At 39.5% G+C, this 17,398-nt stretch overlaps 1 long non-coding RNA gene across 1 annotated transcript; it reads left to right on the forward strand.

Moving 5' to 3' along the window:
• Positions 1-6: 6 nt before the first annotated feature.
• On the forward strand, positions 7-17,142 carry LOC114571669 (uncharacterized). The gene is made up of 3 exons (XR_003694700.1): positions 7-1,351; positions 8,562-8,566; positions 17,132-17,142. It is a non-coding gene; the product is annotated as an uncharacterized LOC114571669 (long non-coding RNA).
• Positions 17,143-17,398: the final 256 nt, after the last annotated feature.

Genomic DNA, 17,398 nt, shown 5'->3' on the forward strand with positions numbered 1-17,398 from the left:
TAGACTGAAAAACTAATTTGTCAAAGTTTTCTGGAGCTGTCACTCCCAGAATGAAAGTGTGTGTGTGTGTGTGTGTGTGTGTGTGTGTGTGTGTGTGTGTGTGTGTGTGTGTGTGTGTGTGTGTGTGTGTGTGTGTGGGTGTGGGTGTGTGTGTGTGTGGAAGTGAGAGATGAGATACATAGAGGTGAGGTGCATACATGTTTTTAGTTACATCCTGAGTGAACCTTTGAACCTGCACATATTAGCAAAAGGGGTCTCAGACCTTCTGTGTAAATGCAACTCAGATGTAATTATAGTCTTATAAAAATAATACCATGCTGGTGGTGGAGATATTACTTAGAGAAACAGTATGCAAGTGAGGAATTAGGTTTTATACCATAGCGAAAAAGAGCAGTGTAATAAAGCACTCGCACACTGTGTGTGTGTGTGTGTGTGTGTGAGAGAGAGCTGTTGTCGTTTTTCCCTCTGTCTCTCTCCTCCTCTTGCTCTCTTGCACATCACTTTGGGAACATCAAAGGTATTAGTGTGGTATTTTCAGGTAGGAAGCCTTTGGGGCTTTAGTGGTGTTTCTGTGGGAGTTTTTCAGAATTGTTTTTATCTCTCCTTTGCGGAGCCCTTTTGCAGTCAAACGCTTCCGAAATGTCCCCAAACGGAGAGCAGCAGTGTGTTAAAAAGGCCTTCTGACAGCAACTCTGCTCTCTTCTCTGTCACGCCGCGTGACCGCTTGGTGTATGCCTCTGGCACTGTCCGGTCTACTGCGTCCAATAATGCACCCTACATAGACAGAGTGAGACAGAGAGAGATAGATACACATAGACACATTACACACATACACATCCGGACACAAGTTACAAGTTACATGCACAGGAGCTCTGACAAAACTCAAAGAGACACGAAATGCAAAGGGAACACACACACATCAGTTTACACTTCCCAGTAGCCAAACAAGTGTGTCTACATACACACTTTGAATTCTACAGCAAAGTGCTTACAAGAGTGTTTGTGTTGTTTTGCTCTCACAAAATGGGCTCTCCAAATACACATTAATCCATCTGTCCAGTGTAGACAAGAAAAGGTGGTCCCTAGATTACCCTGGAAATGGGTAGAGGCTGGAAATGTGGATCCATGTGGCTGATAACAAATGTTTACCTGTTGGACGGTTCAGCATTGTGCCAAACCAGCCAAGCAGTCAACACTGCTATGGGAAGCCAAGAAAAACCCATTTATTTTAATGAAAACAGAGACAGAAAGATGCACACACAGGATAAGAAAGAGGAGTTTAAAGCAAAGAATAATAGATGTAGAGATGAAATAGTGAAGGTGCTATGATCAGGAGAAGACCTTTCTGCTTGTCATAAAATCTCGTGAAGGTGTATATAAGAGCGGAGAGGGACACAAAATACATAGCATGTCTGTTTGTGTGCACTGTGGTCCAGAGAATAGCCTCAGTTGTGGCACTCACTGCTTAGTAATCCCAAACAGGAAATCAATGTTGCCTGCTGTATGTTTGTGTGCCTGTGTGTGTGTATTTGTGCATCTCCAGACACCTCTGGCTGCCAGTGTTTCTCTTTGTGTGTTTGTGTGTGAGTGAGTGAGTGAGTGAGTGAGTGAGTGAGTGAGTCAAAGGCAAACCCATGCCAGGGAAAGCAGGGCAGTGACATCCTTCTCTCCCTGTGCTGTATTCCCTATCTTCAAATCAATATCCCTGCTCAGTTTAGCAGTCAATCCAATCAGTCTTGCTAGCTATGTTATAAGAAAACCACAACTGGGTTCTCTGTAGCAACTCGGATCAATTCTAACGCAGGATCTTGATACACTTTTTTTTCCATAAGACTCACAAATTATTAGGCTGCACAACAGGAAAAGGAGCCAGGTTGTTATATATTATTACTCTGAATGGCACAGGACTACATGTCAGCAATCATTATCTATCTCTAAAGATGTTTTCGTGCAATACGATGAAGATGCACAGCAACTGACACATTACTTGACTCGTAACCAGGAAGTCTACTAATGACCTAACATAGTAGAGTTACCGCAAAAAACAAAACACTAACAGTGACAAACCCACAGATAATCATCCCCTACTGTAACTCAGCAGTTCCCCTCAGCTCCTCGGAGCGTTTTACGGCCTTTTAGCTTGTTGATATTTTTACAGCCTACGACTTTACAGTTTTGGTTCACTCACATCAATGTGTATAATGACTCCAAATGAATGCTACATATCTGCTGAATTAGTAAAAACTGTAGCTACTGTTTGCTAACACATTTGCCATTAGCTGCTTCCAAGTGGTGAAAAAAAATCAGCTAATGCTGGTTTAAGACCACCAGCAGGAGCACTTGTTTCCTAGCCACCTCTATCTGCTCCTGATGGTGGTTTTAAAGTAAAGCTTAAACTTGCAAACATGCCTTTCTCTATTTTTGAGATAACTCTACTAAATATTTAATTTTTATTCATTTTTAAATTGTCTAAGTTTTTTGACTTGTGGTTTAGTATATTTGTTGTCCAAGCAGCGACAGACACGGTACAGCCCATTGATGTCCTTTTACAGTAGGTTAAACTCCACCACTCAGGTGTTAGATTTGTAATTTTCAGCATAGCTAAATTTAAAAGTGTGCAGATAAAGCACATACCGTAGTGTAGCTGTTCATATTTTCTTCCCATAATATGCAAGGTCATTGTATTTATCACTTTGTAATATCAATCTCCAGTATCAGCTGCTTTCAGATGTTGAGCACTATCTCCAGTATACTGTGCAATATTGTTTGAAGCAAAAACATGAGGGAACGCTACACTATGTATTTTAGCTACCTTTTATGCAAATGAAAGAAAAGCAAATTAAGCTTTTTGAAAATTCTGATCCGAGCACTTTAAATGACATTAGTTGTTAATGCTGAATGAACATTAAACTGGATTTAGAAACTACTTGGTTTTATAGTACCTTTTGATTTATGATATTCTTTCTTTTTTCCCAGCGTTTCTCACTTTGCAAATGTAATCGTATTTTTCTAGGAAGCCATGTGAGACAGCAATAAAGGTTGAACCAAAAAATCTGATAAGGGTGTTTCAGCTAATCATCTGTTAGTACTGAAGCAAATGGAACTTTGTCACCTTTTACCATGTTTCTTTAATATGTTGTTTCCATCACAATTGCTTACATGTTAGACCAATAACCTCCAGATATGTTTACACTGAATGGTTAAAGCTTTAGTGCGTAATGTATTGATATTAATGAACGTCCGTTACACTCAAGCCATTGCCAAATAAGTTGCTACTAGGGCTGTCCTCGACCAAAGAAATTCTTAGTCGACTAACACTTATACGATTTTGTCGACTAATTGATTAGTTAATTTAATTGACAGAGCTGTGCGCTTTGAGAGGTGGTTAAGACTAGAAAAGCACAATATAAATGTAGTTAATTAACCATCTGTAAAACTGAGTTTCTCAACAATTAATCCTGCAAAAGCACCACTTTAAATCTTGTGTTTACCATAAATGTGCTCAGAAGTTTCTTGGAAATAAGTAATTAAGCATGAATAAGAATAGAAAATGACTAATCGACTAAAGAAATCTTAGTCGACTAACACCAAAACGACCGATTAGTCGACTAATCGACTAAGAGGTGGCAGCCCTAGTTGCTACAAAGCTAATTAAGACTATCAGCTCCAACTCTCTCTGTGTATTTCTCAGTATGGCTATGTTCAGAAGATTGTGTCGTCTGGGGACTTTCCCCTGCAGAAACTACAGTGAAGCTAATGACCTCTTCTGAAGAGTCCATCATGCTTTTTTAATCCTCTGTGTCCTCCTTGCATACTAGCAACTGCGTGGAGGAGAGGTGGGGGCGTATGCACGATCACAGAAGGCTTTATCATGTGGATGCGCCGACAGTGTTGTTGTCATTACTTGGGTGAGACCGAAACTACGCACTATAGCTTTAACTGTAGGTCAACGGAAAAATGTTAAACTTCCGAGCAGAAGATGGGGCTGGGCTATCAATGAGAGGCCACAGGTGAAATCCCTGGTCCTATGGTGGTAGGTACTACTTTGAAAGTCAATGCTATTCATTGTTCTGGATCATAGACCCTCGCCAATGCTTACACACAAACATAAAGCTGCGGACCTCAGTTCAAAATGAAAGAGAAACCTCATTCTTTTCCTAGTTTACACTGTCTACTGGGTGAATTTCTGTGGAAATAAAAGTATGATTGTGAAACTAATGTGGTTTTGTCTGATGTTTTGTTAGTTTTTTAATAATAATCACCCCTTTTTTTCTTCAACAAACTTCAGGCCTTGAGGCCTCTTAAAGGCTTCTTTTAGGACCTAAAGCAGAAGGCATTTACCTTCTTGTCAAATAAACGAAACTAAGTAGCATAACTCATCTCTATTCATTACAAACTATGCCGCCTCTGTACACCTTGCATATAGTCCACTTACTAATGAGGTTACATGCTTCAGAGACGATGGGTGGATAACAGCCTGCCAAGTGAAAGGAGTAGTGTGACACTGTCATTAACATAGAGAAGTGGGAGATGGAGTGCAAAAGGTTTTCTTTTGAAAGGAAGCCAGGCTCTTTTATCATGAACTGTCAAATATATGTTGCAGATTTTCACTTTGTAGTGCGCTGCAGGTTGCTACTAAGAGAACAAAGGCATTGAGGAAAATGCACATTCTTTTGTGAAATAAAAAAATTTAAAATTATACAATTGGTGCTCTTCAATTATACAAATTAATATAATCAGTTCTTCTAACAGCAGGGTGTTACACCTCTTAGCTTTCAGTTTCCCTTTTTATTTTACCTCAAAGATCATCATTTTCCACACATTTATATTCTGCATGTTCCAGCTCTTCATCAAAGCTTTATATGGCCTCATAATTTAATGAAATATATAAATTGTAGATGTTTTTGTTTTGTTTTCTTGTGCATAATTTATACAAATTCCCCTCAAATTTAGACTGATTCAAGCCTCCACTAGACTTTAAAGAAGGTAAATAGATGCTATGTACAATGGAGGCTAGTTAAATGGATTGAAAATCCTTTTGAGATATCTAATGAGATATGTATTAGTTACTCAACCCACCATAACCCACACAGTCAGATGAATAAAGAGAGAGAGAGAGAGAGAGAGAGAGAGAGAGAGAGAGAGAGAGAGAGAGAGAGAGAGAGAGAGAGAGAGAGCGCGCAACATAATGGACATGAGAAGCCAATTATGAACCCGTTGGTTGAACTGAGCAACAGGTGGGAGAAATGGTTACGTGATTGTACCTTGTTTTGTTTTTAAAGATTCTTTTTTGGGCATTTTAGGACTTTATTTTCATAGGACAGATGAAGACATGAAAGGGTAGAGAGAGAGAGGGAATAACATGCAGCAAAGGTCAGAGTCAAACCCGCAGCTGCTGCGTCGAGGAGTAAACCTTTATATATGGGCGCGTGCTCTACCAGGTCAGCTACCCAGGCACCGTGATTGTACCTGAGCTACTCCTCTGGCATGAATCAAACGCACCCTTTTAAAAATGGCGGCCTATTTAAAAGGTGCTCTAAGTGATGTGACGCGTTTTTTAGGCTACAACTTTTTTTGTCACATACAGCAAACATCTCCTCACTATCCGCTAGCTGCCGGTCCCCTGAGCACACTGTAAAAAAACGTGGTCTCTGTAGACAGCCCAGGCTCCACAAATGGCAACAAAAACAGTTTGTGAAGCCTGCGCTGTCTACAGAGACCGCGTTTTTTTTACAGCGGGTTCAGGGGACAGGCAGCTATCGGATATTGAGGAGATGTTTGCTATATGTGATGAAAAATGTAGCCTAAAAAACGCGTCACATCACTTAGAGCACCTTTGATCCATCTGTTCTCCACTTAACTTTTTTTTTTTTTTTTTTTACTCTGCTGCTCAGCTCATTTAGCTAACTATGCTGTTAACATTGCTGCAGACAGCTGCTGCTACAATTCATAAGTGTAAACAAGCTTGCCTGCCAGGAGACTTTTGTGGACAAATTATGATGTTGGTGCTGCACTTGTTGGCTAGTCTTTAATCTACCAACTGCGGCCTCAAAGGAACTCCAAACCGGATGCAAAGTTTCCTATCGTGGATGTCGGTAAACTCCAAAATCACTGCTTCATTTCTTAAGGTAAGTGCTGATGGTGCTAACCTGCATATTGTGATGAGTTGTTGGCTCTGCTGTGTGCTGCTGCTGTGAGGCTGCTGGCTGTTTCGCACTGCTTGATGATGTCTTGGCTTCAGCTGGCTGTTCATTTTAGTTTTTTTCTTTTGCTTGATACACATGTGCAATGTTTGTGCTGAAATGACATGTGAATTGATTTCTTACTGTCTGTATTCTTCCTTGCCTGTTTGGCATAGGCTTTTGTCTTGCTTCATGTTGTTAATTTAGGCTCCTCGATGTGAAATATAAAAACTTAATTGTTGAAGGTAGATGTAGGAGTCGTCGTGAGCAGATAGTGACACTCAGGGTAGTCAAAGATGAAGTTTGGAGTGATGGACATTTTATTAATTTCTGTCCAAATTAAGGCCCACAGGCAAAACAAACTATAAAACCAAAAATTAAAGGAACAAAAAAAAAAAAAAAAAAAACACTTCACGAAAAATAAAATAAATTGACATGACAGTCAAAACTTATGAAATGGTACCAAAAATACAGATACAGCTGTATATAAGTTGACTGAAACTAGTCACTAGAGCCTTACACAGACTTACGTCCACCCTCTTCTAGCTCCCCGAGCAACTGAACTGACAGCCTATATAGGCCTGTAGCACACCCCTGAAATTGGAACATACCAACAACAAATAAAATACAGGGGTGGCTAAGGCGAACAGACAAAAAAAAAAACTACAAACAGCCAACAATAATAGATCTAGTAGACTAGAAATTTACTGAAGATTTATACATGACTCACCAAAACATTTCATTAAGCCACAAAATACTTTAACAGACAAAATAAATAATTACTCAAAATTACAGTCACTTCCTGTTACCCCGGATGTAGTAACGTCATTTAAACTCGCCGATCGCGGCCAACTTTCCTTTATCAACAAAAGAGCAGACGCCGGTAAGCCACAAAGACTACCTATTATACTGTTACCTTTTAAACTAAATAAACAGTAAGTTAACAAAGATGTAAGTGTGATTATTATAAATGATGTTTGTGACAAACTGTATGGTTTTAAACAGACTATGATGTATTGATGGATATAGCTATAGCCTTTAAATCACCGCAGTATTAGCTGTACATTTGTGCACAAGAACGCCACAGGATTACTGTGTGGAATTAGATAAATGGCAAGTTTAACAGATGATTTGAAACGGAGCATATCAACATGCTAACAAAACATACACCGGCAACATTCGCACTCCGTCTTTGTGAGCTAAACTAGGTAGTGCATCGCTACAGTGACGGCAGCTATGCGCCCCTTCACATCAATATTTGAGTGTTATGGGTTTTATGGGCTGAATTGCCTACCCCTTCGCTTAAATTGTTGTCTGGGGTGCTCACTGCAAACCAGGTAGAACATAATTATGTAAATTGGCTTTAGAGACTTATTAAATGAATAAGTAAATATATTGTTATGCACACAGCTCAATGTGCGCGGTCATGGAAGGCTTGTATCATAATTATAATAATCATTTATTTTATATAGCACCTTTTTTACAGACAGTCACAAAGTGCTTCACACAATAAACATTTGTTAAAATACAGTAGGATCCAAAACAGAAAATAAACAAGCAAAAACAAATACAATACCAATGAAGGTAAAAGATTAAGACTTAAAAAACCCAAATTTCAAACATGAGACAAAAGCGAGTTGAAACAAGTGTGTCTTCAGCTGCTTTTTAAAAGCGTCAACCGAGACCGCAGAACGCCATGTCATGTGGACGCGCCAACAGTTTTGTTGTCATTACTTAGAATTCCTCATGGGGGCGGCAGAAACAACACAATATAGCTTTAATGTCACAGCTTGCTTTGCTGTTCCTTTTATCATAATTAAATTTCTTCTGCTGAGCTCCTGCTTACTGTTTACTGCTGCTGCACTCTTTGACAAACGTAAAGTGAAGGTTCACCCTAAAATCAAAAATACATATTTTCCTTTCCCCTGTAGTGCTATTGATCAGTCTAGCATGTTTTTTGTTTGAGTTGCCCAGTCTTAAAGATATCAGCTGTAGAGATGTCTGCCTTTTCTTTAATATAATGGGAATAGATGGCACTGTGCAATCTCTGTTTCCAGAAATCATGACCCAGTTACTACAAAACAATCCACAGGCCTGGTTGTGAGCAGTTTAATGTAGGAAGTCTGATAGAATGAAAATAGTTCCTACATGAAACCGCTCACAACCAGGGAAAACCAGATAAAGGAAGTTTATAACTAAGAGTTATAGTGTAACTACCCATATGCGATATACCCTTAGCCTTAAACTTCCTTTTAATTAAAAATATATTCCAATTTCTGCTCAGTAGAGATTAATAATCCCACATTTTAGTCTGACCGATAGACCTGTCCCTCTTGTAATCTCTTCAACCTTTGGTTTGGCAGTGTTCTATGTCACTAGGTGAAGTCTTCTCCATCTGCATGGAAATATTTTCCAGTTGTTGTAATTTAAATGCATTTAATTGGAAAGCTGTGTAAAGGTAATTTATGTACTTCACAGCAGTTTGTAAGTTAGTGAGCATTACTGTAAAAACAGTAATAACAGTCTAAGTCTTTGATATTCAGATAGAGGGGCTGTGTGTTATTTAACATTGGCAACTTTTTTTTCCAGGAAAAGTTGTTGCTTAAACAGCTCACTGCTGTCTTGTCAACATTTTAGACAAATTTCAATCTGGCTTGCGTCAAACACTCAAGAGAAACTGCTCTTCTTAGAATGTCCAAAGATGTATTAATGTCCTCTGGGTGAATGCTCGGTTTTGGTGCTGCTGGATGTTAGCGCAGCTTTTGATACAGTGGCTCACAACATCTTGCTTGAAAGACTTAAGCACTGGGTTGGTATCTCAGGGAGCGCCCTGGATTGGTTCACTCATTCAGATAGAAGTTTTTCTGTGTCAGTTGGTCCCTATTGTTCAGAAACTGCTGCCCTTTCCTGTGGGGTGCTTCAGAGTTCTGTGTTAGGTCCGATTTTATTTGCATTGTATATGCTTCCCCTGGGACATATAATTAACCAATTTGGAGATATCCGTTATCACTTGTATGCAGATGACCTCCAGTTGTATGTCTCTTTTAACCCGGAAGAGACTGAAAAGGTGTTGGAATTGCTTAAATGTTTGACTTCCATCAACAACTTCCTACAGCTTAAAGTGATGGTTCGGAGTAATTTCACCCTAGGGTCCTTTGCACCATGACCTTGAGCCAAACAACCCTCCAGAAGCTTTTTTCACCTGGGTGGAACATTGGGAGAGTTAGCGTTATCAGCTGAATAGCTTAGTGCAGGCGCTAATGGAGCCAAGAGTGTATCTTGTACATCACTAGGGGTGGGGGAAAAAAAATCTATATAGTATAGTATCGCAATATTTTTCGTGGCAATACTGTATCGATACACAGACGCCAAGTATCGGTCTTTTATGATATATATGTTGGTCAGTCTGCTTGACAATCCCTTATTGCAGCAATAAAATTGAAGTAAGATGAACAAAAAGAGAAATGTCTTTTTCAATAAAACAGATGTTGACAACATTTTCCTTTGGGGGATATCATTTGAAATTGGGGAAAAATTTGAAGTTGGAAAAAAGGTAATACATTGCAATATATTGCAGAATATTGCAATCTGTTTAAAATCGCAATATCGTATTGTGACACAAGTATCGTGATGATATTGTATCGTGAGGCCTCTGGTGATTCCCACCCCTATACATTACCCCACTAATAATGTCTGAAATGATACCAAACTTCTACACTAGTACAAATAGGTTATGTACTCATAAAACGATGGATTGGAGTAAGTACACCAGGAGTTTATTTTAAATAACACTTGCCTGCTGGCCTATATCCTATATTTTATGTAATGCCGAAAATCCGCGCTGGGAGGTGGGTTGGGAGTGGTGGATGGGTCAAACAATACAGGACTTTCACCCCGGACCCCCGGGATCGTGTCCCGTGTGTGACGTTTCCTTTCCCCCTTGTTCTTTTCCTAAACACACCCGTCCCGTTGTTGTCCCGCGTCTGACGTGTCCCGGCATGTGATGTGTCCTTTCCCCGTTCTTCTTTTCCTAAACCCAACCTCCGTATAGATGCTTCCCATTACGTGAAAAAAAAACACCACGAAAAAAACAACATAAATGTCTCCGTCAGTCCATCAATAGATTAAAAATAACGTGACCATTTCACGAACTGCCGTGAACAGTTTTTCATTTTTATGTTGCTGGTGGTGGTCTTCGTTTCAGACGACTAAATAAAACGCATGAAAACATGACTGTCATGTTGATTGGCAAAAAGTATAATATGTTGCTGCACTACTTTGACATGAGTGCTTTCAAAAGTTGTGAAAGTTCCTATGAATGTGAACAGTGTGCCTGTAGTGGCGAGCGGTGCATAAAAGGTAAACAGGACACTGTTAATGGTAATTGTACACTATGTGATTTTAATCCCTGCCGTGTTGTAGCAGGGTTAATGTAGGGACTAGGTATGACTAAATGAGTACTTTCATAGTGCACTTGATTGTGTTGCAGAACATCTTTGCTGAGGCCAAAGCTGACAGCTGGTACTTTGCATCTCAGTCTCATCTCAGTCGGTTTTCAAGGGGTTAGCGCAATAATGAAGCACATTGTCTATATACTGTACCGGTATGTCACAGGTTCCTGTTTGCCTCATTAACTCTCCTTGTTGGTTGCAGGTCACTCTTTCTGCGCTCAGTCTGTGTGGGAGATAACCGCTAACTTGAATGCTTTTACAATAAATCTCTATTGTTTCAATTTTTAGGCCTGCTTGAATGTCTTTTCTGAACACTTGGTGGAGCTCATAGGGTAAAACAAAGTAAAACCAATAGTAACAGTCTAAGTCTTTGATATTCAGATAGAGGGGTCGTGTGTTATTTTAAGATTGACATGTCTAGGATTTAGCCCCAGGAAATAGCCAAAGTGGGTCATAGTCAATTTAGTTTGATGATAACCACACTCCTTAAATATATGGCATTGGCAGTGTGAAATAGTGACTGTTTTTTTTTTTTTTTTTTTCCAAGGTTAATGTTTTATTTAATTTTTATGTTGCTGGTGGTGGTCTTCGTTTCAGACGGCTAAATAAAACTCATGAAAACATGACTGTCATGTTGAGTGGCAAAACGTACAGTATGTTGCTGCACTACTTTCACATGAGTGCTTTCAAAAGTTGTGAAAGTTCCTATGAATGTGAACAGTGTGCCTGTAGTGGCGAGCGGTGCATAAAAGGTAAACAGGACACTGTTAATGGTAATTGTACACTATGTGATTTTGATCCCTGGTGTGTTGTAGCAGGGTTAATGTAGGGACTAGGTATGACTAAATGAGTACTTTCATAGTGCACTTGATTGTGTTGCAGAACATCTTTGCTGAGGCCAAAGCTGACAGCTGGTACTTTGCATCTCAGTCTGTTTTCAAGGGGTTAGCGCAATAATGAAGCACATTGGCCCAATCCCACAGTCCAGACTCACAGACTTTGGTGCGCGTTCTCGCGAAATTCGTAAGGGCTTAGGGTTGTCCCAATGTCGAATTTCAAAGGGCGTGAGGGTTTGAGTATACACTTACCGAGCCCTTTCCGTGAGTCTGCATCGATGCAGACTTCACCAAAGGGAATTACCCACAGTTCAAAGCGTTGTGACGTTTACTGCGGAGACCGTAGGGAAATCCAGAAATTACAAAGGTAAACCGCACGACACACGACCACGGAACAGACCAACCTGTTTTCCAGCTTGTAAAACAAGGGCTTGAAATAATGTGGAATCACGCAGCCGTCTCCTGTGCCTTGTCCGTGTGGAAAGCAACAAACTTAAAATGAAAATTCCCAAACCGGCAAGTGTCAGCAACATCTTTTTTATTAAATGTCGCCAAGGTAACACGTGATCTCGTGAAGTGCTGTCCCAATCCCATTTATACCTATCTGAGCCCATGTGGCCTCACACACACACACACACACACTCACTTAGCACCTGAGATCAATTAAGTCTGAGTCTTTAGTCCTTAGTCCTCAGGGCTCACTTTGGGATTGGACATTGTCTGTATACTGTACCGGTATGTCACAGGTTCCTGTTTGCCTCATTAACTCTCCTTGTTGGTTGCAGGCCACTCTTTCTGCTCTGTGTGTGTGTGGGAGATAACCGCTAACTTGAATGCTTTTACAATAAATCTCTATTGTTTCGATTTTTAGGCCTGCTTGAACATCTTTTCTGAACACTCATAGGGTAAAACAAAGTGTCATAGTACTTGAGTCTTCACGTCTACTCCACTGAGTTGTCATTGTTTAGCGTGCTCCATCCCAGAGAGAAGGATAAAAAACATACCTGATGCATCTTTTTTTTATGTGTTTGAACTTGCCTTTCTGTCACCGTCAATAAAAATCTTTTCTATGAACTTGCTGTGACAACGTGGAGAGGAGTTTCTCAGTTAAGCAGTGACAAAGGCACAGAGGGCCTTTTGTGTATTTGACTTGTGTTATGTTTTCAGGCAGTCTTTTTGCCCCCAGGGCTCCAGGCCACTTCTCTTGAAGGAGAAATGCCAGCTGCGTTCTCTTCCTCCGGCAATACTTTCAAATATTCACAAAAGGCTGCAGGCGAGACGGCTTAACTTGAGTGTTGAGGGAAGGTTTAGGGGAATGCACAACAGTGGAGTGTGCGCTGTGGGGTGGCCAAGGAACATGAACATAATTGGATTCTCTGACAGCTGTCTGACTTCTACCTCCTGTAGGACCGGACCCCCTCACTTTGACGCATTAATTCACACACAGACACTCATTGATATTCATAGCTGTCCTGATCAGTTTGAACTATACAGTGGTTATCCCTTTTTAATGACCTACAGATCACCTGTCTAGCATTTCAGAGTGCGTGCTATCAAGGGTATTTGTTGGCTTTGCAAGATGTCAAAAAATGGATGTCCTTGTGTATGTTGATGGTGTGATATTTAGTTGTGTGAAGACTAGGCCCTGTACCTAGATACAATCCCAGGTTTATCTGTTTCTGCAGTTTTAAATTGTTTTAGAGAAAAGTTTTAAGACCTGGATAGAAACTATGACATTGTTTATTTCCTTTTTCAAATTTGGGGCAGTTTTGCATTTATTAGATAAAAGGGCAAAGAACTGACAAGGAATAAGGAGAGAAGGAGATTGGGGAACATATTATCTAATGCTGAAGTACCAAAATAACACTGAATATAAAGAGTAAGTTCTACGGTATATTAGACTGTTCCTCTCAGGAAGGATGTGGATAAAAGAAAAACAGATGGCTGGAGGACTGTCTGCACAAAATAAAGTCAGACAATGTCAGGGACACTCCTAAATCCTTCCTGTCTGCAACACCGATGCTTGATAGTCTTAAAGGGCATTAAGTTGCTTCTGTTCTACAAGATGCAAGACACATTTTTACACCCATTTTTGCATCATAACACAGCGACAAATGGTGGATGAAACCCAAAGCCTATTTGATATAAAAAGGACAAAACCCTAACTTCGTTTAAAAAAACTGACCTCCACGATCTTTAAAGCATTTCTTAAAACCTCAGTTTGAACTTGATTGGCAATATCACATCATTTTCTTGCTAAATATTGTGCTTTATCGTAAATGTGACAACATTTTCAACTCTTGTGTCAAGATCTCCATTTTTAGAGTGACTAAAAATAGGCAGGTACAAAGAAAAACAAAATAAAAAGAGTAGGCAAGCAAAACAACCTTGTTGGCCCTTTTAGTTGCAAAGAGAATTTCAGAAAGCTTAATGATTAAACAAACCCATTGTAGGTTTGTGTGCGTCAGTGTCGACATCCGGGGTTAAACCGACACTATACCATCCAAAGAGGCAATATTCTGTGCACATTCTCAGTTTCTACTTCACAAAGATCTTCTGTGGTTAATGTTGGTTTAAATGGTCTGCCTGATTGTCTCAATAGACATGTTATTGCTAATTTATCAACACCAACCTCTGATGGATATCCATCTCTTCCTCAGCACTGATCAGATTTTACAGCACGCACCCGGGACTTACTACCCAGACGTGTTCAACATGCAGTCACTGCAGATAAACGCAATATTTGCAAGGGCGTAATAGACAGAGCTGTAAATTGTTGGCCTGTGATGTCTTGCACATCTCAATCTCAAGCTTCAAACATGCATTTATGAACCTAAACTTGTCTTCTCTATTTCGAGGATAATGAAAGTAAACCTGCCCACACAGACACCCACAGACTGTGAAGCGCACACAGGCTCAGATTAGACATCCAGACACTAAGCGAAGAGAAAAACACAAAAAGACAGACAGCATAAGCATATCTATGAAGGCTAGCTTAAGGAAAAGCATAGTCCACATAATCATGCCAAAGAACATGCTGATATTAATGTAGTACTGTAACAGTCTTGAGCATATACAGTGAAAAAAGTAATTAAATGAGTCATCAATCCATTGCATAATACAGCATAACATTGTTTGCCAGAATATGATTTAATTTTAGGGGGATTCAAAATCCTCCTCGTATCATAGATTTTCAGTGCATTTGGAATGCAGAGCACAGCCGGACGGCTTTCTACTATTAAGGGCCTGAAGCCTTGAATAATTAGTTTACGAAGAGATGAGTGCCTTATTCTTCTTTTTTTCTTTTTGGGAGGGAGGCTCTTCCTAATGTTCTTTTTCGATATTTTGACATTAAGTGACCTGATATAAGTCTCAGTTATATGATGCTGCTCTCTGTCTGTGTGGATCAAACAGTCTGGGAGTCTATGGAGCATGAGTCCTCCAGTACTACTTTATGACTGGTTTAGTTTATTATCCATTTTTAAGATGGAAAAAAATGACGTTTATGTTCACTTTCAGTCTTTGTTAAGAGAAGTACTGGAATGAAATGTGTTGTGGTTATCGCATGACTGGGCAGCATCAGTGTGCTTTGTGCTGTAGAGGTGATGTCTCTGCACTTGGTTTCTTTTACAGTCCCATCAAGGGTCACACTGATGCCGGCATTGGCAAAAGGGACTGAACTTGAAGTACTGTTGTGCCAGATCCAGATTTTCTGACTGTATTTAGTATTTTTAGCTGAACTAGCATTGCCATTGTGAGCTTGTTACCATGTTGACATTAGCATTTAGCTCCCAGACCCGCTATGTACAGCCTCTCAAAGCTGCTAGCGTGTCTTAGTCTTGTATAAGAAAACCACACAATCAGTTGTTTAACCAAATGCCCCAAAACTACATTTGTTTAAGTGACAAAGCCATCAAGCCACAGTATGACTCTTGTCAAAGCCACTTCATTTTATCAAAATAGTAATTTGAACCCAGACCCTATTATTTATTAATTTAAATGTTTTTTCTAGTGCTGTCCAATGATAAAAATATTTAATTGCGATTAATCACATTAATGTCATAGTTAACGCGCAATTAATCGCAAATTTCTATCTATTCTAAATGTCCCTTGATTTCTTTTTGTCCCATTATTTATTTATTTTTTTCTTCTCATTTTAATGGTCCTATCAACATGGAAAAGTGGATTGGCTTGCTTTGTGCTTTTGTTGCCTGGCTTTGACGAGGGCGTGGAGAATTCGCATCAGCTGTGTGCTTGGCCATCAAGTGGTATTTTAGACTGGACTGACAACACACAGATCACTTTGGTCTTGTCAATGGAACCATTTGGCAACTTTTTAAAAGTAAACTTACCATTCAGAATCTTATTGGCATCCATTTCGGCGTCTCGCGCTCGCCATCCACTCAAAATGTAACGTTAGCCTACTACTCTTTGGCCGGCTCGCAAGCCCAAACAAGTGTGTGCAGCGTGCCTGTTTTGTTTCCGGTCTAGTTAGATCCGGTGTGGTGCTGGAGTTTTTCTAACGTTACTAATTGTTGCAACAGCATGTGAAAAAAAAGACAACATTTGCTAGGCCAAAAAGAATGTTAATCTTGCGATAAAAAAAAAATGTAACGGACAGCACTAGTTTTTTTCTTTTCCAACAGAGCTTTGTAACAATTTTGGAAGGCATGGACAAATGATGTCGTGGAGCAGATCGAGGCACTAGTTTAGAAATCGCCTCAGTGTTGTTTTTAAAGGGCACTTACACACAACTTATTGGGTTGTTTAATTTGGAAGACTTGCTGAATCGTCCTATCATGTTGTTATCACCTTTAATTGTTTTGTCCCCATTATCAGTACCTGTCGCTTGAGGTGTTTTATTCAGTGATGATGAGGAACACAGTTTTATTTAATTTGGGTATTGTTTCAAAATGTGGACATTGTGAAGGAATGACTAATTCTTTTTTCTCTTTTTAGTCTAGTATTTTTTCAGCATATGGGTGAAAGCTACAAAATGCTTAAAAACAAAAGAAATCATGTCAGTAACCATTGATTTTCATCATCGATTCAACTAACTATTTTGTTTTATTTGATTCATTATTGAGTCGTTAAAACGTCAGGACGTTGTGAGGGGGAATGTTTCACAACTTCCTAGAGCCTGAGGTGACATTTTCATATTGTTAGCCCCAAACCAAAAGGTAATAAGCAGCTGATCATGAATGTTTTGCTTCCTCCCTGTCTGTTGTGACTGTCCACTGACTAATTGATTAAATGACTTATTATATTAGCAACAATGTGAGAGGGATAAACTGTTAAGTGATATGATAGGCCTAGTGTTGGTTTTTTATTAAATAATGAAGGCATTAGATGCATTTGTTAGCCTTGAACATATTTTTCTGGCCAGCAGACAAAAACATGAAAAGAACAATTTTAAGCAATTTTAAGACCTTGAAATCTGATACTGATACATTACAGTAAAAGAAACCGCAAAGGAAATATTAAATGCATTTTTTGATCCACATTTTGAAGTAAAACTGTGAACATAACCAGCAGTAAAGCAAGAGAAAAACTGTAAGTCTCTGTTCATCGATGTTTGTCAATATACTATATATCAGTCTCGACAGGGAGGTGTCAGCAGACTCCATCGCTGACAAAGATTAGGTGTTGCTGTCAAACATAGTGTTTGTCCTATCTGTTGGCACTTTAAAAAGAAATACGTCGACTTGATCCTCCTTACTGAGAAGTTGCTTTAAAACTTCACAATGTGAAGGATTGATCCATCAGCTTTAACACAAAGAAACATTCCCTTTTCACAAGAGCCTTTTTGCTTTTAATTAGATGTGCGCTCAGCCAGTGGCAGAGCAGATGGGGAAAATACTGGCTGTTCACAGGCTGAACAACAAAAATGACTCAACATGCTTCTTCTGGGGCAGTGGCCCAGCTAGCC

The sequence above is a fragment of the Perca flavescens genome, chromosome 17 (assembly GCF_004354835.1).
Source record: "Perca flavescens isolate YP-PL-M2 chromosome 17, PFLA_1.0, whole genome shotgun sequence".
Taxonomy (NCBI): domain Eukaryota; kingdom Metazoa; phylum Chordata; class Actinopteri; order Perciformes; family Percidae; genus Perca; species Perca flavescens.